This window comes from Toxorhynchites rutilus, chromosome 2, assembly GCF_029784135.1.
Source record: "Toxorhynchites rutilus septentrionalis strain SRP chromosome 2, ASM2978413v1, whole genome shotgun sequence".
In the NCBI taxonomy this organism is placed as follows: Eukaryota; Metazoa; Arthropoda; class Insecta; order Diptera; family Culicidae; genus Toxorhynchites; species Toxorhynchites rutilus.
In genome coordinates, this window is record NC_073745.1 from 262587127 (window position 1) to 262613895 (window position 26769).

At 37.6% G+C, this 26769-nt stretch overlaps 1 protein-coding gene across 12 annotated transcripts in view; it reads left to right on the plus strand.

Moving 5' to 3' along the window:
* The window catches only part of LOC129769500 (protein alan shepard), a 264807-nt gene that overhangs the window by 120300 nt on the left and 117738 nt on the right, over nt 1-26769 (plus strand). The gene's annotated exons all lie outside the window — the stretch shown is intronic.

The window sequence follows — 26769 nt, forward strand, 5'->3', positions numbered from 1 at the left end:
GGTTGGACCCCGTAGACAACGGGAGCCACATTTTTCATCTTCTCCGGATAATCTCCGGCCGTTTTCCACACAGTCACGGGGCATGGGAAAAGCTGTGGCCATGCGTGTGAGGGAAAAACTCTCCCCCCCCCCAAAAAACATGGAGCCAAGCGATGAAGATGATAATGCGGTTTTCCCATCTCGCCCACTCTTGGAATTCAGGACGATCACATTAATCAAATGTGCCTCTCTGTATTCGCAGCCTCCGTTGTTCACCTCCATCATCATCACCCTTCCGCGCGCATCAGCATCGGCAAAAGTTTCAACTGTGGGTGTTAACAGAATAGGCAGCAGAAGAAGAAGAAGTACATGAAAACAGTCCCTGCGACAGAATAAATGGGGGAAAACAAGTTGAACAATGGCAAAAATTGATCGCTTCTGGCACTTTATCAAATCCAGCTGAAGAAATTGGAACGTTTCGAAGGGACGTGGAGCAAAAGGGTGGTGATTGGGCGTAAGGGAGTGGCCTTGGTGTTTATTGGAAGACAACGCAAGAAGTGTCAGAGGGCAGAGAGGCAGCCTATACCCGGTTCTGCGTATGAACTAACGACAACAATCACAGAGAGATGAGCTACTGGCTAGCTAGCTGAAGGGACGATGAAATTGGTGGTGATGGCAGCTAGCCTGCAGCTTGTCTCTATCATTCGTAGACGGCTTTTGGTGCATTGTGATTTGTGGTGAAGACTCCGCTTGGAATATACGTACGAGGACATAGAAAAAAACACCATTATATGCTGGCGCATGCAGAGTCAGAACGAAAAAAATCAACATGTTTTCCACTGCTCGATTCCGAATGAATGGAACTGGCAATGATAACCATTGTAATGTTGTTTTTTTTCCACTGATCTCCATATTTTAGAAGTCTATTCGATTTTTGAAACCGTACTACCACTAATATTGGGTTTAGGGAACGAATTGAGGTCAGCGATCCAGGACAAACGTCCAAAATTAACTAAGAGATAACGCGTCGTGTTCCACCAAGACAATGCAAGACAAGACCTTCGAAAATTCGGCAAAAAATTGGAGTTTAAGTGGGATATTACACCTTCAGATTATAACTTGTTCAATTCCCTGCAAAATTATCCTAAGGACAAAACTTTGACTTCTTTGAACATCTCACAACTGAAATCTGAACTAAAAAAAAATGATGCTAAATGTCTTCAAATTACATGAAACGTCGAGATATACTCATCTCATCTCGATAAAATTGTATTTTGTCTGGGACTTGTTTTCCTGAATACAAGAAAAAAAACGTATGATTCAGGATACCAATGAAAATGATCATCCCGATTATTCATACGGCACTTTCTGCGGAACGCTGAAACACTCCCCTCTGAATCAATCAAGCAAATGAAACCAAATTTGGCATGTGGATGTTTTAGGATGCAATAAATCTATTTAAGGTGGTTAGACACTCCACCCCCTCTCTATGGGGAACTGCCATACAAATGAAAACAAATTTCTGCATAACTCGATAACCAAGAAAATTGAGCCAAATTTGGCATGTGGAGGTTCTAGGGGGAACGAAACGTTTCTATGGTGATTTGACACTCCTCTCCCCTCTCTTAGAGGGGGGTGCCATAGAAATGAAGCACAAATTTCTGCATAACTCGAGAACTAATCAAGCAAATGCAACCAATTTCGGTGTATGAAGGTTTTAGGGAGCAATTAATATTTTTATGGTGGTTTCACACTCCTCTCCCCTCTCTAAAGGGGGGCTTCCATACAAATGAAACACAAATTTCTGCATAACTCGATAACCAAGCAAATTGAACCATATTTGGCATGTGGAAGTTTTAGGGGGCACGAAACATTTCTATGGTGGTTCGACACACCTACCCCCTATCTAAGGGCATGGGGGTTGCCATACAAATGAAACACAAACTTCTGCATAACTCGAGAATCAAGCAAATGGAGCCAAATTTGGGATATGAGGGTTTTTGGGTACGAGAAATTTTTCGATGATGGTATGATACCCCATCCTCTTCTGGAAAGAAGAGGGGGTCCCATAAAAATAATGCACATATTTCAACTAAACATATTCCAACCAAACATGACAATTGAAAATTTTCGGAAAACTCTGAAGGAAAATGGGAAAATTCGAAAAATTAAATTCGCATGTGTTCGACAATTACATATTGACAAGCGTTGTAAGTCCATTAATGTTTGCGCTAACGAAATTGATCTTTGCTCGAAAGTGGAAATGAATTTTAATGTGATAAAACGCACTCCTATATCATCTTCCATCTATATAAATAAAAATGGATCGCCGAACGTGTTGATAAGAGCAAAACTCGAGAAAGAAATTGTCCGATTTAGGGCTGTCTTCATTCTATCATATTTACTGTCTCAAACATTTATTCCATGTAACGGAGAAACATGTTATTTGCAGATGGATTAAAAATCTTGCACGAGAATTGTGTCTGAAAATAATCTGATATTATAATGTCAAGTTTTGGTAGAAGTACTGAAATGTTATAGTTGAAAATAATTTTAAAGGGTAGATTAGAAAATCAATCAATGAACTGCGATTGGACCCATGAACGTGCGCTTAGTGAGAAACGATGCGATAACGAAAAATGGACTGTGGGCGGGACGAAGTTTGCCGGGTCAGCTAGTTAACAAATAAAATCATCTATTTCAAAAGCTATCAAATTTTTGTATGTATGGGAGCATACATCTCTTTCTCACAGACTGAACCAATAAAAAGCTAACGGATGTCAACGGGGATCGAACTAAGGCCGACTGGAATGCAAGGCTGTTTTAAAGGGCGTATCACATCAAATTGCATCACGGAAAAAACGCTGTAGAAATTCGCCCAGTAGACCGATCCTCATGAAAATTTTAGACAGTAAAATAAAAACTATTAAACAACTTTTGGCAATTTCTTTTTATTCATACTTCGAGCCCAAACCCGTATGCTCGCACCTTCCTCTTTACCCCGTCCATAAGGTTCTGTACAACGTCAGGTTGTAGTTTTTTTTGAACAGAAATCCATTTTCTCTTGAAGTCCGCCTCCGATTTGACAACTTTTGGGTTCTTCCGGAGGGCCTGCTTCATAATCGCCAAATATTTCTCTATTGGGCGAAGCTCCGGCGCGTTGGGCGGGTTCATTTCCTTTGGCACGAAGGTGACCCCGTTGGCTTCGTACCACTCCAACACGTCCTTTGAATAGTGGCACGAAGCGAGATCCGGCCAGAAGATGGTCGGGCCCTCGTGCTGCTTCAATAGTGGTAGTAAGCGCTTCTGTAAGCACTCCTTAAGGTAAACCTGCCCGTTTACCGTGCCGGTCATCACGAAGGGGGTGCTCCGCTTTCCGCAAGAGCAGATTGCTTGCCACACCATGTACTTTTTGGCAAACTTGGATAGTTTCTGCTTGCGAATCTCCTCCGGAACGCTGAATTTGTCCTCTGCGGAGAAGAACAACAGGCCCGGCAGCTGACGAAAGGCCGCTTTGACGTAGGTTTCGTCGTCCATTACCAGGCAATGCGGCTTCGTCAGCATTTCGGTGTACAGCTTCCGGGCTCGCGTCTTCCCCACCATGTTTTGCCTTTCGCGCGGTTAGGAGCCTTCTGAACCTTGTATGTACGCAGGCCCTCCCGCTGCTTGGTCCGCTGGACGAATGAACTTGACAAATTCAGCTTATTGGCGACATCCCGGACCGAACTTCTCGGATCACGTCTAAACTGCTTAACTACGCGCTTGTGATCTTTTTCACTGACGGAGCATCCATTTTTGCCGTTCTTCACCTTCCGGCCGATGGTTAGGTTCTCGAAGTATCGTTTTAGTACTCGTAGATTGGACGATTCCCAGCATCTTACCGATGTCCCGATGTGACAACTCCGGATTCTCGAAATGAGTGCGCAGGATTAATTCACGACGCTCTTTTTCGTTCGACGACATTTTTCCAAATTTACGAAAAATTCACAGTGAAGCATGGCCAACGTGATCTATACACTCTTATCTGATTATAAGCGAAAGCTGAAGATATAATTCCTAAAAATTAAACTTCTACTGCGTTTTTTCCGTGATGCAATTTGATGTGACATACCCTTTACATGACCACGCTATCCACATATCCACTGATGTTGTTGTATAAATGCGGGAAAATATTACACCTCATTATAAAATGAAGTTGGGAAGTGTTTTCCAAGATTAAAAAGGAGAACATAAACGAGAATCTATATCCTTCTCTGTCTGAGCCGTGTATTTGGCAAACTATGCGTAAAGCTTTAATGCGTGCTTATTTGCAAGTTTTCTTCTGATACGCTCTTATTGCTCTTATATTGCTATAGCATATATATTGGGGAACGAATGACGTCACGACGGGTATAAAAGAAACACATCGTGGTCGACTCGCTCTATTTCCTGTGCAACGACGCCTGCCGATAACTCTTTCCTGATCCATGACGCCTGACGTCAACTTCTTTTCCGGCCGACGACACCTGCTGTCAACCATTTTGTGAGCAGCAAAGTTCAGCGAAAAAAATATTTGTGTGAGCAAATTTAAATTGTTAAGTGTTAAGTTGCAAGTGATTCCTGATACATTTCGCTGGAATGGACAACGGCCCGTCTGCTGCTTTGATGAACTACCGACAGATTCATTCAAAACTACCGACAGGTTCATTCAATGTAATAAATCGGGATGCAAAAACATGTGCTAAAAATTAATTTTGGGTGTAGCAAAAAAGTCTGATTGAGCAGCAAATTGGCATTTGGTAGTTGTTTGTAGGAATCAACATTTCTAAAAAAGTCCCGTTTGAAAATTCGAGTTGACCAATAATCTCTAATGTTTTCCTATAAAATTGATGCTCTCGATTTCAACTGCATCTCAATCTACCAAGACTGACAAGGTTTGATATTGGTCCATTCCTGAACAATAGTCCAACGAACACGCTTACTCTGTCACTTAGTCGACAGTAGTTAGCAACATCTTGAACTGATATGCGTCAGTGTGTAGATTAACCAATTCGCTGCCAAGCCTAAATTATATGACGTCATTCCCATTTATATTTTGAGTGTTATTGTTTACCAAAACCTTGTTATTTCTTGATCATTCTCTATAAGAAATAAAGTATGATTTTTGTAAAAAAAATTATTTGTGGTATTGAACAACAAACGTGCTGAATAAAGTTTAACCAGTAATTTCATTCCAATCATTATCTGACCCAGATTCACATTGTAGTTTGAATTATTTGTTATACAATTCTCTCAGAATACACGAAGTCTGTTAAAAAAAGTATCGCGACTTTCGAATTTACGCGGGTTACGTATATTTTATTCTAGATTTTTGTATCATTATGTTGGCTTTTTTTACACGTGTTTTGGTTCATCTTCGACTTTTGCCTATTGCCTATCTCTAGAGAAATCCCTTCGTAGTGCTGAAGCAAAATCGGCTATGGCTATGGAAATGCCTATTTAGAAAAAATCTTTTTCCCATCCATCTCGCAAAGTGTTGTACTTTAATATCACTTTTAGATCGGAAACTATTCACGAATTCGTGAAGATTAAACGATCTATCGGAAAATTCGGTGGCCCTGAAAAGCACCAATGTATTTATGTTTTTTTCGCAATTACATTTTCATCATCGCCACCATCGCCTACTATTGTATGCTGGATCGATTACACGAAATGCAATGCTTTTTCAGCATCTTTCGCAGGTCGGCAACAGAAAGTCTGAAATCAGTTGTGTTGGCGGCAAATATAGCAATCGCAATGGAATAAATTTTCACCTCAGTTTTCAATCGATGAACATAGGTCTCAATGCACGAATTCGATCAGAACGAATGATCGTTTGGAGACTCTCCAACTAATAAACCCAAAAACCCTTTTAAATTCACGCAAGCTCTCCTTAAGTAAACAAAAATTATTTTACTTTTTTATTATTTCGAGTATCACTTTAGAATGCATCGAACCAGTATTACCACATGTACAGATTTATCTGGAATGCTACAGATTTTTCCGTTATTCTTGGTACAAATTCTGTACGGTACAGAGTACAGATTTTCGTCAAAAAGTACAGATTGGTACAGATTTTTTCCGTTTGTGAAATTTTTCACACTCGAACAAAGCAACATTGAGGTACATGACGATTTTTACGCCGCAGTATCGCTTGGTGCTACTGATCATAAAAGTATTTACAATGCAATGATTGATCAGTTTCATAAGGACGAAATCCCTTACAAGAATCGTCATAGAAACCCAGAAAGTTTTCCAATTTGACTAGCATTAACGTTGTGTTAAAAGCGTTTCCAGGATTCTACAATGGGAATGTACAAGATGTGGAGAATTAATACTGTAGCCTAAAGAAAAAATTACTGCGTAAGGAAATCACATTTTCAGAAAACGAGCATGTGCTTTGAAATCGGCTCAGCAACGGTACGATGAACGCTATTTTGAGATCAAATGATTTGGTCAAACATCGTGGTGGCAGCTCGGAAATTTCAAGAAATGATAGTATGCAATCTAGATTCAAAAAAAAACTATGTATAAGCATCATCACACTCACGAATGACTTGCAAATGTAAATGTAGTATTTGTAGTAAATAAATCAGTGTTTTTTAATGCTAAAATTTTTTTTCTCTACAACGAATATTTTCGATGGTACAGATTTTTGGAAAAAAAGTACAGATGAGAAAAATTTTTGATCCCACTGGTACAGATTTAAATGTGGCAACACTGCATCGAACTATTGCATGGAATTGCATTGAGATAATTATTCAGTGAAATGTTCGGTGGCACTAACGCCAATGGATTCACTCTTGTTCTTACGGGAACAAACTGGCCATATGTCGAAATTTGTGCCCTTTTTTACCAATGCACTCTTCTAGACAAACTGAAAATTTTGCATCAATATCATCACTGTGTGCTGGATCGATTACGAGAAAGCGATGAGTGACGGTTGTCTGCTGGATGGCATGAAAATTAGTGCTCGCTGGTTGCTGATACTGCTACCCGCTGCTGACAACATTCGTAGTGCTGCTGATGATGATTATATTGGTGGTCTTTCAGGAACAGTAGCTTTAGTGGATGAACCCTGATTTACGGTTAGAAAATTAATGGTAGTTTCGGAAAGTAACTGCGACATTTAATCGATTTCACTGGTGGTAGAATCTAAAAGGGGTGGGGCTTACGATACAATGTTTCGCTTCTCTTCAGGCTTCCAGTGTATTGAGAATGAAGCGCACGGTGGGCAGCTATGTTTGTTTTCGCAGTAATATCGATGCATTCAAATTGTAGTTGCCTTTTATGGTCGACATAATTTGAGGAGCACAAATCGGACCAATAAAAATGTGGAATTTAGCGCGTTGGATATTGCTCGACATTTTACAATTTTTCAAATGTTTATCTCTAAAAACTATGTTGTGATTGACGCGTAGATATATTTCCAGTCGATTGGGATTCTTTTAAGAAATGGTTATAAGCGATCGGAATCTTTTATTATTCCCGACATGTTCAGTGTTTAGATTTTTTAGATTTTTTTTTTGGGGAGCACAATAACACTTACTTATAACACTTTTGCTCCCAGTTGATGACATGCATCAACCGCTGAACAACCATGACTGAGTGGATCTTCGAACAGGTACCCATATTTATGGATTTTTGTTTTTTCAATAGTTTGCTTCTGAAGAAGTTTATAAGCTAATGAAATGTAAATAAGCTATTTGGGTCGATACGTAGAAACTTCATTCGTTCAGCTAGCAAAGAGGAGGAGCAATCAGCATTAAAAAAGTGTTTTATCAATACAGAAATCATGAAACTAACTATCCATGGTCAGATAATGGCCAAAACGAAAAAAGTCGATAGATCTGGGCCTAGTGGCACGGACGGGATCTTGACATAGGACTGTGATTGTGTGTAGTAATTGCGTTCGAATTGAGTTTTTTTATTGTTCAAAATCTGTAATTTTTTCTCCTTTGATATAGCAAATGGAAGCCCTTTATCCTTGTATCCTTGCATCCTTTACGGATAAGATAAGATACTGTGGTAGAATCCGGAACCACATTCTGTTAAAAAATGTACAAAAATACCATTTAAGCCTTCACTACCCTTTTCTTCTGTTCATTTAATTATGCAGAAAAGCCAAAGAGTCATCATTTATCATTTTCAAACATAAGTCTAAATAGTTAAGGCCTACATGAATATAAGCCTAAGTCAAATAAGTCTACAGAAATGTATTATGAGTAAAAATAACATTTCCTCCTTCGTTGCCTGAGTATACCCTTTCGATCTTCAATAGCAGCTGCCAGTTAAATTCATTAATTGCATTTTTTACATAACCAAACAACATGCTCGATATTTTTACATCATGGACCACAATAACATTAATTGTTAGTAGCAAGACCTACACGGTAAAAACGTGTATTGAGCAACATACAACATAATAACTGATAAATTCCTATTATCAGTAAATGAAGAATAATTCCTTATACTCATCAATTCACGGTGAGCTAACGCCCGTATTTAGACAAAAAAAATGCTCGTTGCGTCGGGAAGCAAAGCGATTGGTTAGTGCAATCGTAAGAAAACATACCTATTTTAATTGTCAAATTGTGAACTTTTTTTTTACTATATTTTCTGTTTGTTTTAGGCAAAAAATGCTGAATAAATTGATTGTCTAATGGTGTATAACACAACATATGTCGCAATAACGATTTTGAGTAACATGCGTTTGGAAACTCTTAATGAATCGTTACATTCACCAAACCAAACACCCCCCAATTAGTCCTTGGTTCAGATATCCATGCCAAATAGTACACCTTGAATGTATTCTGAATAGCAAGTATAGTGCTTTCTTCGGCAGAATGTATAACTCGAAATTTTTGTTGAAATTTAGGAATATGGTGTTTTGTCGCAAAAAAACATGTTGAGAATGTGTTAAATTCTTGAAAAATAAATACAATATTGATCGTTTTTCCATTTTAGGAAAAAAAATGTCTTCAGCATCATATAATTCTACATTCAAAACCAATGGTAATGCGCTCTAATAGAAGAACACTTTCTGTTTAACACTTTGTCCGGCTTACCGGATTAGGTAAACAAATATATGTTTCGTTAGGGAAACAATACTTTGGAAGTGTAAACGATATTGAGTGGAACTAAATCATACATTGCACACAATTTTAAGCTCTTTTCCCGGATCGAGTGGAATCATGGAAATTTAGTACATGACTGTATAGCTTCCATCGCATTAATTAGGAGCTGTGAGCAGTCATTATTCCTAAATATACATTTCACTCCGCAGCAGAGAGATGCGCCATAATTCCTCACTCTCTCAGGCATCCTCGAGGTTCCTCAAAACTCAATTTCACTCGCATGAAACGTGAATACCTCTATCGGAAGCAGCAATGACGTCATACCGATTCCGGAGTACATATAGAAACAGCATTGTGTTGTACGCCCACGCAGCGCCTCGGAGAGTGGTTTTTAGGCAAGCCAACGAGCGCGCTCGAACTAGCAACTAGCAGTGCTTTTGTCTACGGCCTTAACTTGCACCAGCGACCGTCTGCCGATATTTCGGGTAGAGTGGCAATGTAAACAGAGGATGCACACAAAAAACTCCTCTCGCGGGGTTGGGTCTTTCGTTGAACTTGCTGCAGCTGATGCTGCACACGGACGAGAGAGAGCTTCTCGACAAACATTCCAATTTAAATTCCCCATAAGGGACGCTGTGAGTGTTTTATCGTTGTAGCAATGACGTGGATAAACTGGGGAAGATGTGAGTATGTTTTCGAAGAAAGGAATCGGTTACAATAAGGTGACGATCTTGAATATTGTTTCTAAAATTGTTGAACAATTATTCTTTTGTAAAAGCAACGTTCAAATTTGAAATAAAAAAAATAGGGTTAATTGATGAAATTTGAATAGAGTTCAATTAGAGAAAGCCAAATGTTCACTGCGGAACACTACCAAATACATATAGCATGTGATCCTCCATTGCCATCGATACATTAGAGTTATACGAGTGTATAGAATTGCTGAGAAGTATCGATAAATTTTTCGAGCGAAAACTTTTAATTATTGGCAGAACGGTGACGGCACTTTGCGTCTTGCGCACATCTACTTGAGCAGCGAGTTTTGAAAATAAAAATGCAGAATGAACAAAATTTATGCTCCACTAGATTCGATCACACTGACTCGGTCTGAAGGCCTGGAGGAGGATTTTCTTTGAGTTATGGAACTCTATCAGAACTGCTCTACTACAAAAAAAGGCAAAACAGCACATTCAATCATGTTTCGACCGGGCTAAGTTTGAAGCGGGGGTTTGTTACTGGTCGAAAAGTTTGGTGCTCGCCCTTCCACCAACTTCTCTGACCCGTTTAACGAGTACTCCTACACGCAACCTGTGCGCTCGCATAAACATGAAAAGTTTGGCTAAATATTGATCACAGGGTTCAGAGTTGAGACGGTATACTCTTTTCATTTATTGGTTCGTTTCAGGTAATCAATGATGAAATATGAATATGATAAGATTCAATTTGACAAGATATTTGGGTTCCTTTCGAAGCCTAGGATTTTCTAATGTATTTTTTTTTTAATGAGAGACGAGTCTACATATATTCATGAATTTTAATTAAACAGCATATATTCTACAGGGTCATCAGATTAAACACTCACGCAAAAAAATCGAATAACTCCTTATAAAAATAGTTTTTCGCTCCGTCGATGGTAACACTGCATTTCCCACTTCGGGACGATAATATTCGGCTACTCGTTCAGTCTGATCGGATGGTTTTTAGTGTCAAGATGTACAATTTACAAGAACGTGTATTTTTAGTGAAATCGTATCAATCGAGCAAACGAAGCCTTAGGCCATCTACACACTATGCAACCTAGGTTGGAAACCAACTTTACGAATGTCGCAAAAAAGTTGAGAGCATGTGTAATCAAATGGTAGTCCGCACACTGGACTACCAGTTGACAAGGTTGACTCAACCAGTTGGAAGCAACCTAGCATGTCGAGTCGCGCGCGATTTGTATCGGCAATCTTTTCGTTCAATTGCTGTTCACATTTCGATTTCTGCGTTCGTTGAGTTTCAATCATGGATACCAGGTGTTTTTTTTTCAGATGTTTTCACATGGTACGAAAAAATGTATCCAAATGTATTCACGATCATATTGAAGGAAACTAAAATGCATTACTTAATTTTGAACAATGCTTGATAGGTTATTCAAGGTTTATAATAATTATTATATAAGTTTAAAGTTTAAAGTTATATTATTGAACAAATATAAAGATGGCGTCAGGTATACATTTTATTACCACCCCATCAATATGGGTATCAAATGAAAGGGATTGACTAGTAGAACACAGTTATTTATGGAAAATGCAAATCCAAAATGGCGGCCGCTACAAAATGGCGGATTACATATTTTCTCAGAACATCATCAATATGAATATCAAATGAAAGGGCTAGACTAGTAGAACACAGTTATTTATGAAAAATGCTATTCCAAAATGGCCGCCACCACGAAATTGCGCCATATTTTTTTCAAAGCCCCATCCATATGAATCTATCTTCTATCTATATATATAAAAATGGAGTGATGTCTGTCTGTCTGTCTGATTCTTATAGACTCGGAAACTACTGAACCGATCGACATGAAAATTGGTATGTAGGGGTTTTTGGGGCCGGGGAAGGTTTTCGTGATATTTTGAGACCCCTCCCCCCTCTCTAAGGGGGGGCTGCCATACAAATGAAACACAAATTTCTGCATTACTCGGAAATTAACCAAGCAAACGAAACCAAAGTAGGCATGTGAAAGTTTTAGGGTGCAATAAATGTTTCTATGATGGTTAGACAGTCCTTCCCCCACTCAAAGGGGGGCTGCCATACAAATGAAACACAAATTTCTGCATTACTCGAGAATTAATCAAGCAAATGAAACCAAATTTGGCATGTGGAGGTTTTAGGATACAATAAATGTTTCTATGGTGTTAAGATACTCCTTCCCCCTCTCTTAGAGGGGGCTGCCGTACAAATGAAACACAAATTTTTGCATTACCCTAGAATTAATCAAGCAAATTAAACCAAATTAGGCATATGGAAACTTTAGGGTGCAATGAATGTTTCTATGGTGGTTAGATACCCCTCCCCCCTCTCTTAGGGGTGGCTGCCATACAAATAAAACACAAATTTCTGCATTACTCGAGAATTAATCAAGTAAATGGGCGGGACGAAGTTTGCCGGGTTAGCTAGTATCAAATAAAAGTGCTCGACTGGTCCAAATCCAAGATGGCCGCAGTTGCCAAATAAACAATTACTTTTTAATGGTTTCATTCAGCTTTACCTGTTTGTATGCATGTTTGAGTGTTTGTAGGGTTATCCCACATTGATTGAAAGCGTTGAGCATGAAGAATTTTGTTCACCGTTTAAAACGCGTTATCAAAAAAAGGTCACATCGAAAATGTCCTAAAATAAGCTTTATTTTCGTTTTTTCAAAATTAAAATCAGTTCACTTTTGTAAAAATAATTTAAATTTGTTGCGTGAGCGTTTAATTTGAAAGAAATATGAATATGATAAGATTCAATTTGACAAGATATTTGGGTTCCTTTCGAAGCCTAGGATTTTCTAATGTATTTTTTTTTAATGAGAGACGAGTCTACATATATTCATGAATTTTAATTAAACAGCATATATTCTACAGGGTCTTCAGATTAAACACTCACGCAAAAAAATCGAATAACTCCTTATAAAAATAGTTTTTCGCTCCGTCGATGGTAACACTGCATTTCCCACTTCGGGACGATAATATTCGGCTACTCGTTCAGTCTGATCGGATGGTTTTTAGTGTCAAGATGTACAATTTACAAGAACGTGTATTTTTAGTGAAATCGTATCAATCGAGCAAACGAAGCCAAAGTAGGCATGTGAAAGTTTTAGGGTGCAATAAATGTTTCTATGATGGTTAGACAGTCCTTCCCCCACTCAAAGGGGGGGCTGCCATACAAATGAAACACAAATTTCTGCATTACTCGAGAATTAATCAAGCAAATGAAACCAAATTTGGCATGTGGAGGTTTTAGGATACAATAAATGTTTCTATGGTGTTAAGATACTCCTTCCCCCTCTCTTAGAGGGGGCTGCCGTACAAATGAAACACAAATTTTTGCATTACCCTAGAATTAATCAAGCAAATTAAACCAAATTAGGCATATGGAAACTTTAGGGTGCAATGAATGTTTCTATGGTGGTTAGATACCCCTCCCCCCTCTCTTAGGGGTGGCTGCCATACAAATAAAACACAAATTTCTGCATTACTCGAGAATTAATCAAGTAAATGGGCGGGACGAAGTTTGCCGGGTTAGCTAGTATCAAATAAAAGTGCTCGACTGGTCCAAATCCAAGATGGCCGCAGTTGCCAAATAAACAATTACTTTTTAATGGTTTCATTCAGCTTTACCTGTTTGTATGCATGTTTGAGTGTTTGTAGGGTTATCCCACATTGATTGAAAGCGTTGAGCATGAAGAATTTTGTTCACCGTTTAAAACGCGTTATCAAAAAAAGGTCACATCGAAAATGTCCTAAAATAAGCTTTATTTTCGTTTTTTCAAAATTAAAATCAGTTCACTTTTGTAAAAATAATTTAAATTTGTTGCGTGAGCGTTTAATTTGAAAGACCCTGTGCCTTTCTTGAAATAAGTCGTTTGAAATATAAACAGAAAAATCTTCAAACTGTATATAAGTGAATCATATATGATCGAGTCAGTATATAAACCAGTCTGTATAAATGAAGTCCGACCTGTATTATATATTTATTAAATACTAGCAGACCCGGCGAACTTCGTCCCGTCCAGAATGGATTTTTTGTTATGAATACTGTAACCACGATTATTCGAGTTGCGCGAAATAGGAAATAAGTACTCTAGATTAACGTTGCGAAAATACTTAGCTTCATTGCTCCGCCGAATATTCGGGGTGATGCGTATGCGAATTTATTCACCACTAAGAGGTCGACTACTGTGCCGTTTGTGTTCTTAAAGTTATGCGGGAAAACTACTACAAACATTCACGTTTTCCTAATAAACGAACGTTCAATGTTCTTATTGGCCCTTTACAATTTCCATTTACCATAAGTTTCCTAGTGCTTCTACCAAAACTCGTCGTGGTAATTTTCCCGTAGAATATTCACAATTCTCGTTCAAGATTCTTCAATCACTTGCAAGCAACATGTTTCTACGTTTCATCGAATACATGTTTGATATAAAAATATAATAAAATAAAAACAGCTCAAATCGGACGATTCCTTTCTCAAGTTTTGCGCTTACCGTTACATTTGGCGATCCATTTCCATTTACATAGACATCAAATATCAAATGGACTAACAACGTTTATCTCAATGTAATTGTAGAAAATATGGGAATTAAATTCTCAGCATTTTCCCATTTTACTTCAGTGTTTTCCTAAAATTTTCATTTATCATGTTTGGATCAAACATGGTTGGTTGAAATATGTATAATATTTTTATGGAACCCTCCTTCCCCTTCCAGAGAAGGGAGGAGTGTCATACCATCATAGGAATGTTTATTGTACTGTAAAATCCTCACATTCCAATTTTGGTGCCATTTGTTTGATTAGTTGTCGAGTTATGCAATTTTTGAGTTTCATTTGTATGGCAGCCTCTTTCCTCTATTGAGTGTGGGAGTTATGTCAAACCACCATAGAAACATTTAATGTCCTCTAAAACTCTCACATGCGAAATTTAGTATCATTTGTTTAATTAGTTCTCGAGTTATGCATAAATTCGTGTTTTATTTGTATGACCGCCCCCCTTTAGAGAGCGGAGAGGAGTGTCCAATCACTATAGAAACATTTATTGCCTCCTAAATGTCAAATTTGGTACCATTTGCTTGATTAGTTCTCGATTTATGCAGAAATTTGTGTTTCTTTCGTATGCCAGCACCCCCCCCCCCCCTTAGAGAGGGGGAGGAGTGTCGAACCACAATAGAAACGTTTCGTGGCCCCTGAAACCTACACATGCCAAATTCGGCTCCATTTACTGCATTAGTTTTCGACTTATACAGAAATATGTGTCATTTGTATTTGTACTTATGTAGAAATTTGTGTTTCATTTGTATTTTGTATTTGAAAAAAAAAAATTAAATAAAAAAAAATGTTTTTGGTGCAATACGCTAAATTAAGATCTTTATTGTCAACAAATGGACCGTTGGAAGCTAGCGATTGACCAGAAATGTCTAGAATTGGCCAACAGAAGAGGTGTTGTGTTCCATCAGGACAACGCCGGGCCACAAAGTTCCGAGAGCTTGATTTGGATGTTTTAATGCATCCACTATTTTTATATAGTCTGGATCTGGCACCAAGTTATTTCCATCTTTTTCGCGCATTGCTAAATTTACATAGTGATGAGAAATTGGAAAGAATATTGGAAAAATCTATTGCTAGAGTTTTTCTCAAATAAGCACCAAGACATCTATGATAGAGACATTATGAAGCCACCTTTAGAATGGTAACAAATTTTACAACAAAAAACGGTGCATATTTAACCCAAATCGAACAATTCAAATCCATATTAAAAATAGTTTTGAATTTTACCCAAAAATAATGGATTACTTTTTCGCCAATCTAATATATAGATATTAATATTCAGAGAAAATATATCTCGGTAGCGGAAATACATACCTTTTCTAAATAAAAAAAAAATCTAAATAAATTCTCGTCTTTCCAAATCATATAAAAATGCAAAAGAAAGGCTCAAAAGTTTCAAAACAATTTCAAAGATTGAATTTTCGTATTAGCGAAACAGCCGATGTTTTGACCACCCTGATACTAAATTTATGTACACGAAGGGCAAAAATACGCGAATAAAATGTTTCGAAAAGGAACAAACATACGAGGTTTGTCGGTAGATCTCATGGAATTGCTGTATGAATAGAAAAATATTTTATTGCTTTTGAATGGAGTAGCAAAAACACAATTTTTGATGAAAAATGGAACAAGACTCTAGACACAAGGAGTTTTCATAAACACAGTGTTTTAGTTATGCTCGGAAACTCGTATTTGCGCAACATTAAAGAGTTATTTTATAAAGTTGAACATCGAAACATGAACATACGCAAATAAATACATTTTATTTTATTTTTTGAAAACAGCTAAAATTCTAAAAATTTAATTCAAATTTCACTAAAAAATTCATTCTTGCCCTCGTGTGAACGATACACAAGCTGACCATATGTCATTTTCATCAATGCGTCTTTCATTCTCATCACACTATCGAAGAGCCGATACCGAGCTTACTTTGTAATATCTCCGAGCGACCTATTCAATTTTGGACCAATCAAAACGTGGGATTCACCGAAGCAGGATATCAACCCAAACACGTATTTCATTACACAGTCCCGTCGTATTTGTATTGAATGAGCAACAGGGAGAGCACAGAGTGCGACCAATCAGGACGCAAGACATTCGGTTAGAAAATGTTCGACGTTTTTCGATTTTTCGATAGATAGTTTCATAAAATATATATATATATATATATATATATATATATATATATATATATATATATATATATATATATATATATATATATATATATTTCGAACAATGTATATATATGTATATATATATATATATTAATATTTAATATTATTGTGAGGAAGTGCCCAAATCGATTGATGTAAATAGTATCAGGAAATGACTGATCAACAAGTGTTCGAAATCAGACAATTTTCACGATGCAAACGATTTTTCGTAGTCAATATTCTTTTGACGAAAGCCATGATTGCTCGAAAGAATCGAACAAACACACTGTGAACTCAAATCAATTAATTCAATTATTCAATTATCAAACATGCGGGATTCATAAATGCATTATTTTTACATTCAGAGACGAACAAACACATGAGTATGAATGTCTCTAAAAAAACCCTGAATTCCTTTGTGTTCTTCCTTATTTTAAATAATTTGAACTTATTACCGGCAAACTTTTTCTTTCAGACGAAAACTATTGCTGTTACTTTTATTGTTGGCGATGACGAATAAATGTCAATACTCAAGCATTGTTACTTTTCGATTACTCATTTCCCGAAAAATTGTCCAAAACCTGTTTCAATTCAAAGAACAGAACATTCACATCAGCAATCTCATCAAAATCGTTGATCCACGTCTCGGTGATTTCCTCCAGCTCCTCCTCATTTAAAATTGTACTTTGTAATAGAACGCCATGTTTGTATAGGAGACGTAAACGACAAAATGAACAAAATCGACTTTTTCACTGTTTCGCATTCTACACATTGTAATACGTTTGCTTAACATGCAAACAAATATTTTTTGTTCGAAAACATTTGAGCCATTTTGACAAACGTTTCCGAAAAATCACTGTTTGTCCGCATAACAGACGTAGTTCCATACAGCTTTCATACATTGTTCGAAAATCAACAATTGTCAGTATTATGTGCTATAAGCCAAATCTACATTTGAATCACATTCTTTCTAGAGTCCAAACATGTCTGTCACGATAGTGTCTTATTACTTAGTGTTTCCAAATAGATAAATATAAGAAACCATTGAAACGCTGCTCATATAATTACTATTTTCTATACACGATGAACAAAGAGAAGCAATAATGAAAAAATCAGATCAGTAGTAAAATTTAAATAATATTGGTTCTTAGCATTATAACTCCTCGGATTCAGTATTGAATTATTCTACATACTCAGCATTTACTCATACCGATGGAGAAAGTCACTCCACCATCTTTATGCGATTGATCGATATCGGTAAATCATGTTGCTAAAATTACCAACATTGCAGATTGCCTTTACAAATTCAATTAATTGAAAAAACACGAACCTGCTGTTCTTATCATATCCCAGAGTATTCTTCAGGAAAAAAAGTACTATCATAGACTCGCAACAAATCAACAGCACCTTTTCCAGAGATTTCACTAATTTTTTTCCAAACGTTTTTGATTTTATCCGATAACAACTGAAACTACCGACGGAGACGTTTTGACTATTATCGGAATTGTAAATATTGACGCTACAAACAGAGCAACCTGGTGATTACGTCTAGCTATGCGGACAAATTTTCATTGAAACGATTGATCGTCCGCATAAATAGACGCAAGCGTTTTCCAAATGGAAAAAAATGTGTTATAATCCGCAAAATCACCTAGGCCCTCGTTTTGCCGATAATATCCTTCAACTGGACAGATTATTTCATCGGAAATTTGCATGGTTATGCTTGTAGGCCAAAAAAACAACAAAAGTGCATTTTCCCAACGCTAATAGTGTTGTCGATTACGTCTCCTATGCAATCATGGGCAGTAAGGTTGTTGCCACCAAAACGTAAGTTTTCATCAATAATCGATTGCTTGATTAATCGATGCACTCACAATAGGAAATGTACAAATAAAATAAAAAATATACCGTCTTCCAAAGTAAACAGTATTTAATGCGCTGAGGAGGTCAGATGTGTTGATTATTATTTAGCAAGAAAAAAATGTTCGTCGTGGCCAATGTTCTTTTTTTTATTTCCCACTTAATTCCTTCCTGTAGTAGGCTCAAACGAATGGTTTTTCTGTACTACATCACAATGTGTGTTCTATTATCAAAGTGATACTGTAGAAAGGATAACTTATTTTTGCAGGTTATAAGTTTTTGTTATTGAAATAGAAAACACGTTCCACACATAATTGCTTTTAACCGAATTTATTATCTAAAAATGTTATACAAAATTGAATGATATTTATGTTAAGTTATGTATAAACCGGGGGTAAATTGATCACGATTTTCAGAAAAATATTTCTAAATATTCCCGAAATGTTTTATTGAAATTAAACCCAATTATTTTGAAAAACAACTACTGGTGCCACGGACACAAAACTTTGTGAAATGTTTTGTTGAAAAATTTGTTTGAACATTAGTTTGGAAATTTTTTAGTGAAAAATTTTCAAAACAATCTATTTTTTTGCATTATTTTTTAGTGTAACATGTACGAAAATGTATGAAATTCTGATTTCATTACCTTTCAAGGGCCATCGAACCTTTTCACACGAAAAATTTAACTCAAGAGAACCGAAGTAATGTTTAACTCATGAACGTCCAGCTGTTTGATTTATAGACTCTGATAATTTTTCATGTTTTTGAAAAACCACCATATGGTAATGTTTTAGTACCAAATGATTCATTTATTCATTTATTAGATACCACTTAACATGAATTTCATTTAATTTTGTATATTGCGTATATTGTATTTTGCATGTTTTTTTCGCAATTGTCTCATAGAAAAAACTCTCAGCCTTAACAAAGGCTTATGACTGCTCGCTGGATAGAGCGATATTGAAGAAGAATCCCAAAGGTATTTGTTATCATCTGACTCTATGCATTTGCTGAGCAAGGATTGAGCCCACATTGTGAACGTTTCCACTTTGAGTGTAGTGAAAGCGATTTGCACAGCGATAAAGCAACGATCGAATGATGACTCGCCGCTACGTTACTCGATCGTTTTTGATGGCGCTGTTGGGGGAGATTGCTAGTGCCAATGGACCAATAAGAACGTGAAGATTTTCGTTTAGACAATGTTTGACGTTTTTCAATTGTTCGATAAAGCAATTCCAAATGAAATCGAACTAAAATGCAGATTTTGAAAACTTGTATTTTTGATGCGAACGAAAGTTTGTACTACGTTTGGGTTGAAGGAAATATGAGTTTTTCACTGCATTTGGGAATTTCATTGACTCAATTGTAACTTTTGTAAGGGCGTATCGATTTTAGTAAGAGAAATCTTTGATAATTTATATCTCAAAAAACTATGGGTTGCACCGAAATAGTGTCTTAGAAAGAGTTATAGAGTATTGACGTTAAAACGTGAAAAAATATACACTGAGAAAAAAAGTACTCTAAGTACTCTTTTTTTTTTAATTCCAAAAAAAAAACTTTAATTTGCAATAACTGAAATACATTTTTTTTTATTTTTATAAATTTTTATAAAATATAAGTCATGTAGAAAATTTAAAAAATGGGTACAAGATGATAAAACTACAGGGTGGGCCATTTAAAGTGGAAGGATTTGTTTTTGCAATAGCAAAGTAAAGAAGTGGAATTTTAAATTTTTTTTTTGAAATTCATTTATTTTGGTCCAAGGAGATTTGTTCTAACTACTTTTTGATTATGATATCTCGTAAATGACCGCCTCTGGCCTTGACCGCAAAATGTGCCCTTTTTTCGGCATTTTCCATCACTTTGCCCAATGTTTCGGCCGATATGGCAGCAATTTCTTGTCGGATATTGTCTTTCAGCGCAGCCAGGGTCCTTGGTTTACCAGTGTATACCTTGGATTTTAAATATCCCCATAAAAAAAAGTCAGGAGGCGTCAAATCAGGTGATCTTGGTGGCCAGTCATAATCGCCGTTTTTCGATATTAATCTTCCGGGGAACATTTCGCGCAATAATTTGGTCGTGGCAGCCGCTGTATGGCATGTAGCGCCGTCCTGTTGGAACCAGTAATTGTCCAATTCATTTTCACGAACAAATGGCAATAAAAAATCGGTTATCATTGTCCGATAACGCTCCCCAACACTGGCTCGAACGGCATCAATATTCTCGTCGAAACGTCTTGGTCGTTGTCTGGACAGATGACTGGCATTACCAACACTACCAGACGATATAAATTTGGCATTTAATCGACGTATAGTGTTGTCTCCAGGCGATGTTTTAACTTTATTTTTATTTTTCCACGCACGTTTAGTTAACACAATTGAGAAGTTATTTTGAATGTACAGCTGAACAATTTCAGCGCGTTGTTTAGGTGTGTATTGTTCCATGGTTAAAATTGTACTGAAATGACGCTTCCAACGCGGTATGACATTTGTTAATCTGACATCTCTGTCAAAAGTTATGGGGTTGCCAGATGCTTCCACTTTAAATGGCCCACCCTGTATTTTTGACGAACTTTGTGGAACAGCGAATTTCTATGAATTTTCGAAACTTCGAATTTTTTTATGTTAACAATCGTTTTTAGCCACAAATTATAAATCCTGATGTGATTTAAAATAAAAAAGCTCTTTATCAGTCTTCTTCCAAATGTAGCCATTCTCGAGATATTTGAAAAAACATTTCAAATTTATTGTCTTTTTTACAGTAAATAGGCTCTTTTAATATGTTTATCGTATTATACCGCCATGTTCATGAAATTTTTTGAATTTGCTTATACTTTTCAACAACTTTTCCAAATACATCATTATGGTAAAACTTTATGTTTGGGAGTTACGTTGTAGTTACGTCATACGCAGCCGACCACTTGCAGCAAACGACCTTGTCGCTACTGGCACCAATTTATATTTTAAATTTTCTTCGATTCAAGTGATCCGTAAAACGTTTTCAATTGATTGATGCAAATGTTCATGCGATTAATCAAAAAATGGTCGAGTTATAAGCCATCTAAATTTTTAATTGTTTCGGTACTTGCTCAATTTTTAGATTTTAATTTTACACCCTATACCTTTATGTAAAACCTAGTTCTACGTTGGCAAACAATAATACTCAAGTTAATATTTGAGTGTATGTGTATGACACTATTGCGCCTATCTTTAACATTTCACATTTTTATTCTCATAGAAACACAAATAAATTAACCGCTTTCTAATTTCTAATTTAATTTCTCTTTCCAGGTAAGTGCAATTATATTACCATCGCGCTCTAAATTTACACCGAAAAGCTTTTCAAAGAATCGCTGTTTCGAACCCAGTGTGTGTAAGACTAGAAAACGAGAAAATGAACTCAGTTTTGCTTTAAAAAAAATCGGGACACTGCCGAGGAAGGTAAAAAGGTGAACAGCAGCAATTGATTCGAGACTATGATAAGATCGGGGAAAGCTGCCGGTTTGGTTTGGTTCTTCGTCGGAAATATATAAATATACACTTGTGCAGGTCCAACACGAGGCTGATCGGTTTTCTGCGATACGTGTGTACTTGGGCAAATTAGTTTACACTGGCAGAGAACTCAGGGCTTCTCTTCGGTTAGAGAGATGACTGATGTCAATTGGGTAAACAATTCCACGATAGCCGAATCGAACCGAGCAAACTACTACTGCTAGCGCCCGTCTGAAGTGGTGGAATGCCGGACCAGTGGCGTTTTTTTTTTCTTCTATGGCAATTCAACAATATTATTCGTAGCAGTGAAGCGCGCTAGAAGAAGATGAGCTCTCGTTGTTTGCTTTTCCAGTTCCTTCTAGCCACAGAAGCGGAAACCGAGCACCTGAACACCGGAAATAGAAATGTAAAGGCGGAGAGCGGTGCTGTTCACTGATACACATCGCTCGTCGAGTGATATTTAATAGGACATGGGTCATTGGGTTTTATTGGAGGTTTCAGAGCTCGAGTGCGCCGCTACCCTCGACAACTCAATTAAATGGCTGGCTCCGAAGTGAAATTTGAAGTGGTGCTGTAAGCGGCTGTGAGAAAGAATGGGGAGCGAGAGGCAATAAGCAGTGTCAGATATAATGAACAAATTGGTGGTAATATTGCTGAGATGACGGAGGAAACTCATCGATAATAGATGTTAGGGAGCTACTCGTAAAAAAATTGCTCGTTTCAATAGGTTATTGATGAAAGAGAGGCTATGTCACACCCAATTTCATTTCAACTCGTGTACCCATACCGAACCCAAACGGAAAAGGATAAAGAACTACCATTGAAAATGCGGGCCGCCACATTCAACCAATCGCATCTAGAAACCCAACACTCAATTCGAGTAAAAGGATGGCACTCTTTCGCCCCCATAAAACCCTCTCGTGTGACAAATGGACGAGAGTTAGGAGAGTGTGACCAAATGCTGAAACGGACAGCTTACTTCCGCAGAAATCTTCCACAACCCACCCCCTAGAAAGAGGGAAGGTTTACCCAGTCTGAAGTACAATGTCGTGGAAGTCGTGGAACTTGACGTGAAAATTGGAAACTACACTTTACGATGTCTAACCGATGCCAGAATCAGAAAGTAATTCTTCGAAGAGCCTCTAGGAAGGGAAGAAAGGTCCATTGGGGTCTCGCGAACACAAGCTCGTGCCGCACGGTTCGGGCAAATAAGGTGCGAAACCACCCACAGGACACGATGATCTCATGTTGAATAACTTTTGTTTTTGTTTGATAGTGACTGGTGTGAACAAAATTAGTCAGAAATCGATCATTTGTTTTAATGTTTTATTCGTGCGGATGTCAGTAACTCAAGCCATTGTCACTTTCTATCTCTCCCATAACTTTTGTCCGTCATGAACCGTGACCCAACCCTGATGACCCAAATTAATCTGCCGTTTATTACAGATAACGTATGTCGGAACAAATCGTACAAAGTTTTAAATTTACACGAGCGGCAGCTGGGAAATCTCCCTCTCGGCTACATAACACACGCCATACGCCACTTACGTGCGTGTTACATTTCCAGATAAATCAGCTCTGGCAAAGCCAGCTGCAGACATCCTTGCCTCCCACACATGGGCATTATTTGTACAGCACACGCACCATCATCACTTCTGTCAACGCCCAAAAATCCATCCAGTGCGCATATTTCAACTCGTGAGCAATCCGATCGATCCGGAAGCTAGCGCCGAGCGAAAAAAAGTGATAGTTACCAACAACGGATAACGGCAGGATAGCGCGAAGGATACAACACAACTGATGTGGTGACACTAATGGATTTATTTTGCGTTTCCGTTCCGTTTTTACGAGATGCTCACACCGTATCTTACCACATGCGGGCCGTACCAGAAGTTACAGGGCGCGCCCTTGGTAGCCAATCGCACAGTTAAGGGAAACGATTGTTCCAACACTCAATACTCGATCCTAAATCCAGAAACTAACTAATGAGATGGCGTGCGTGAAGCCAATAATGAATCTGGTGACGAGGACGACCCATCGATGCCTGCTCTGCGCCTTCTCACAGACGACGAAGCGAGAACCGAAACAGGGGGTGTCGAACGTGATTGCAGGAATTAGAATTCAGGCACTAGAGGATATACATGTTTTTTGTTTTGTTTTGTCTCTCCCACACTTCCTTCCAACTAACTACATCATGGTACCGTGTTGGTTTTTGTCAAGATAAGTTGATTTTCAGTCAGTCTCGGGCTAAATATAGTTATAGTTCCATTACCAATCGGCAGAACTGTTATCATGGTACATATACGAAAGGAAGAGAGAGAGAGAGATAGAGAGAAAGAAATCGTAAGTGCTTCTGCTTGATGGAAAGATTTTTTTTCTTGTATATTTTCGCTTACTCCCGCCCTCTCGTCTCTGATCTGCTTCTGTTTTCAGTTTCCTGTCCCGCACAGGGAGAGAGTGAGGCTCAGTATTGCGGCCAAACATTGAAAGACAGGATTCATGTCATCAAAGGAAACGGAAGAATTTACACAGGCTGGAAGGAGAGTGGGGCAGGCAATGTAGGGAAAAAGGCGGGTAGTCTGAAATGTGTAGCAATCAAAACAAACTTTAAGACTCAACCACCATGTCGATAGTGGCAGATATATGAATGAACAATGTTCGGAAAGGATACGGTGAAATGCGGTCAAATTGTTAATTTGACATACGATCCAATTTTATTTTCAACTAGCTGACCCGGCAAACTTTGTTTTTTGTTATCAATACCTTCAAACATTCACGTTTTCTTACTATGATCAAGTTCATGGGTCCAATCGCAGAACTATTCATTGATTTGATCTTCTAATCGACCCCGTTGAATCTACCTTTTACTTTAAAATTCATAGTATTTTTAACAAAACTCATCATTATAATATCAGATTATTTTCAGACACAATTCTCGTTCAAGATTTTTCAACCACTTGCAAATAACATGTTTCTCCGTTACATGGAATAAATGTTTTATACAGAAAATATGATTGAATAAAGACAGCCCTAAATCGGACAGTTCCCTCCGCGAGGTCTGCTCTTATCAACACATCTGCATAACTCGAGAATTAATCGAGCAAAAGAAATTTGTGTTTCATTTCTATAGCAGGTACTTCCCTCAGAAAGGTGGGAGGAGTGTTGAATCAACTTAGAAATGTTTCTTGCCCCCTAAAACCTCACCATGCCAAATTTGGTTCAGTTTGCTTGATTAGTTCTTGAATTATGCAGAGATATATGCTCCATTTGCATGTTAGTCAAAAAATAATGTAATAATCCACATATTATATCACGCAGCACAACAGCAATAAAAAAATCAGAAATCGATTGTATTGTGATGGCGGCGGCCATAACAACCGCAGAGTAACAAATTTTCCCTTGAGTTTTTAACCGAAGAACAGCTTTCACTGCTGGAAAATACCTACTTCCCATCTGGCTTGCAACGTGTTGTACTCTGGCGCTACTTTTAACCCGGAAGCAATGCACGATTTTAGAAAAATTGAATGATCGATCGGAGAGTCATTTACCAATAAGCCCAAAATCACTCCTATATTCAAACAAGCTCTCACCGGCAAACAAATTATTCGCAACTTGCTTTTTATTATTTCGGGTATTTCATTAGAATGTGTCGAACTGTTGCATTGAAATAACTCTTCAACGAAAGGTTTGGTGGCCCTGATAAGCGCCATGTTTGGATGGATATGGGTGATTCATTCTTGTTCTCGCTAGAACAAACTGGCCATATAAAGAAATTCGTGTCCTTATTGCCAGTGCACGAAATGCATCAGGAAATTCCACATCTGTACCCCCACAACCATTACATCACTGTGTATCTTGGATCGATGATACGAGTACGGCGAGTAACCGTTCTCCTCTGGATGTCATGAAAATTGAAACTCGTTTGCTACTGCTACCACTATTTTGATTTACCTACGTTTTTGCTGTTTCTACCACTCCTGTTGCTAATGTACACTGCTTCCCGATTAGGAAATGAATTATCGCTACTGCACGAGTGATTTTTTGAAATTACCTGAAACTTTTGCAATTCATTCGCTCCTAGCCTCAAAAAGGACCAATTTAGAAAATTTAGTCTGAGCTCACATCCTTGAAAAAGCCGTTTTGAACGCCCTCGATGCCGCCGGTGTCTGTAGTAACGAGCAATATATGTACCAGCGGCATTAGGGAAATAATGGGTGGGTTATATATATTATATAACCGCAAGGTTGACGTGGGACTACCGTTGGCTTAGTTATTATTTGTTTGTATTGATTGAATGGAACAATTTTCGATTTCAATTGAATTCAACATATTTGTTGCGTAAGTAAAAAATTTGAGCAAACGCCATGTAATGTAAGGTACCTTGGTTTTGATGGCTGTGTTGGGCCAATCAAAACGGGACAGTTAGGGCATTTAGATAGCGTTTGGCTTTTTACAGTTATTCAATTGCTTATCTCAGGAAAAATAACATTTTATTAATTGTGATAGATGCCATGGCATGGATGGGTCGCAAACATCTTTCCGATCTATAAAGAAATGTTCGATCTATAAGCGTTCGAAATCTTTAATTTTTTGATGCATGTTTTGTGTTTAGGTTTTCATTTTAACCACCCCCCCCCCCCCATATATTCCGGTTAGATGTAGTCCCGCGTCAAAAGAAAGCAGACAACAGTTCGCTAACTTGTGCGTGTATTGGCCTTTGTCTTGTTTTTCTCATTTTCCTTGGATAAAAAATATGCACGGTGGAAAGCTACGTTTGTTTTCGTAGTAGTGCTTATGTATTCAAATTGTGTTCCGCTGTTACTTTGGTTGCTCCCTTAGGTCAGTGCAATTTGAGAAGCACAAATCGCGTATAGATAATGCTTGATATTTTTCA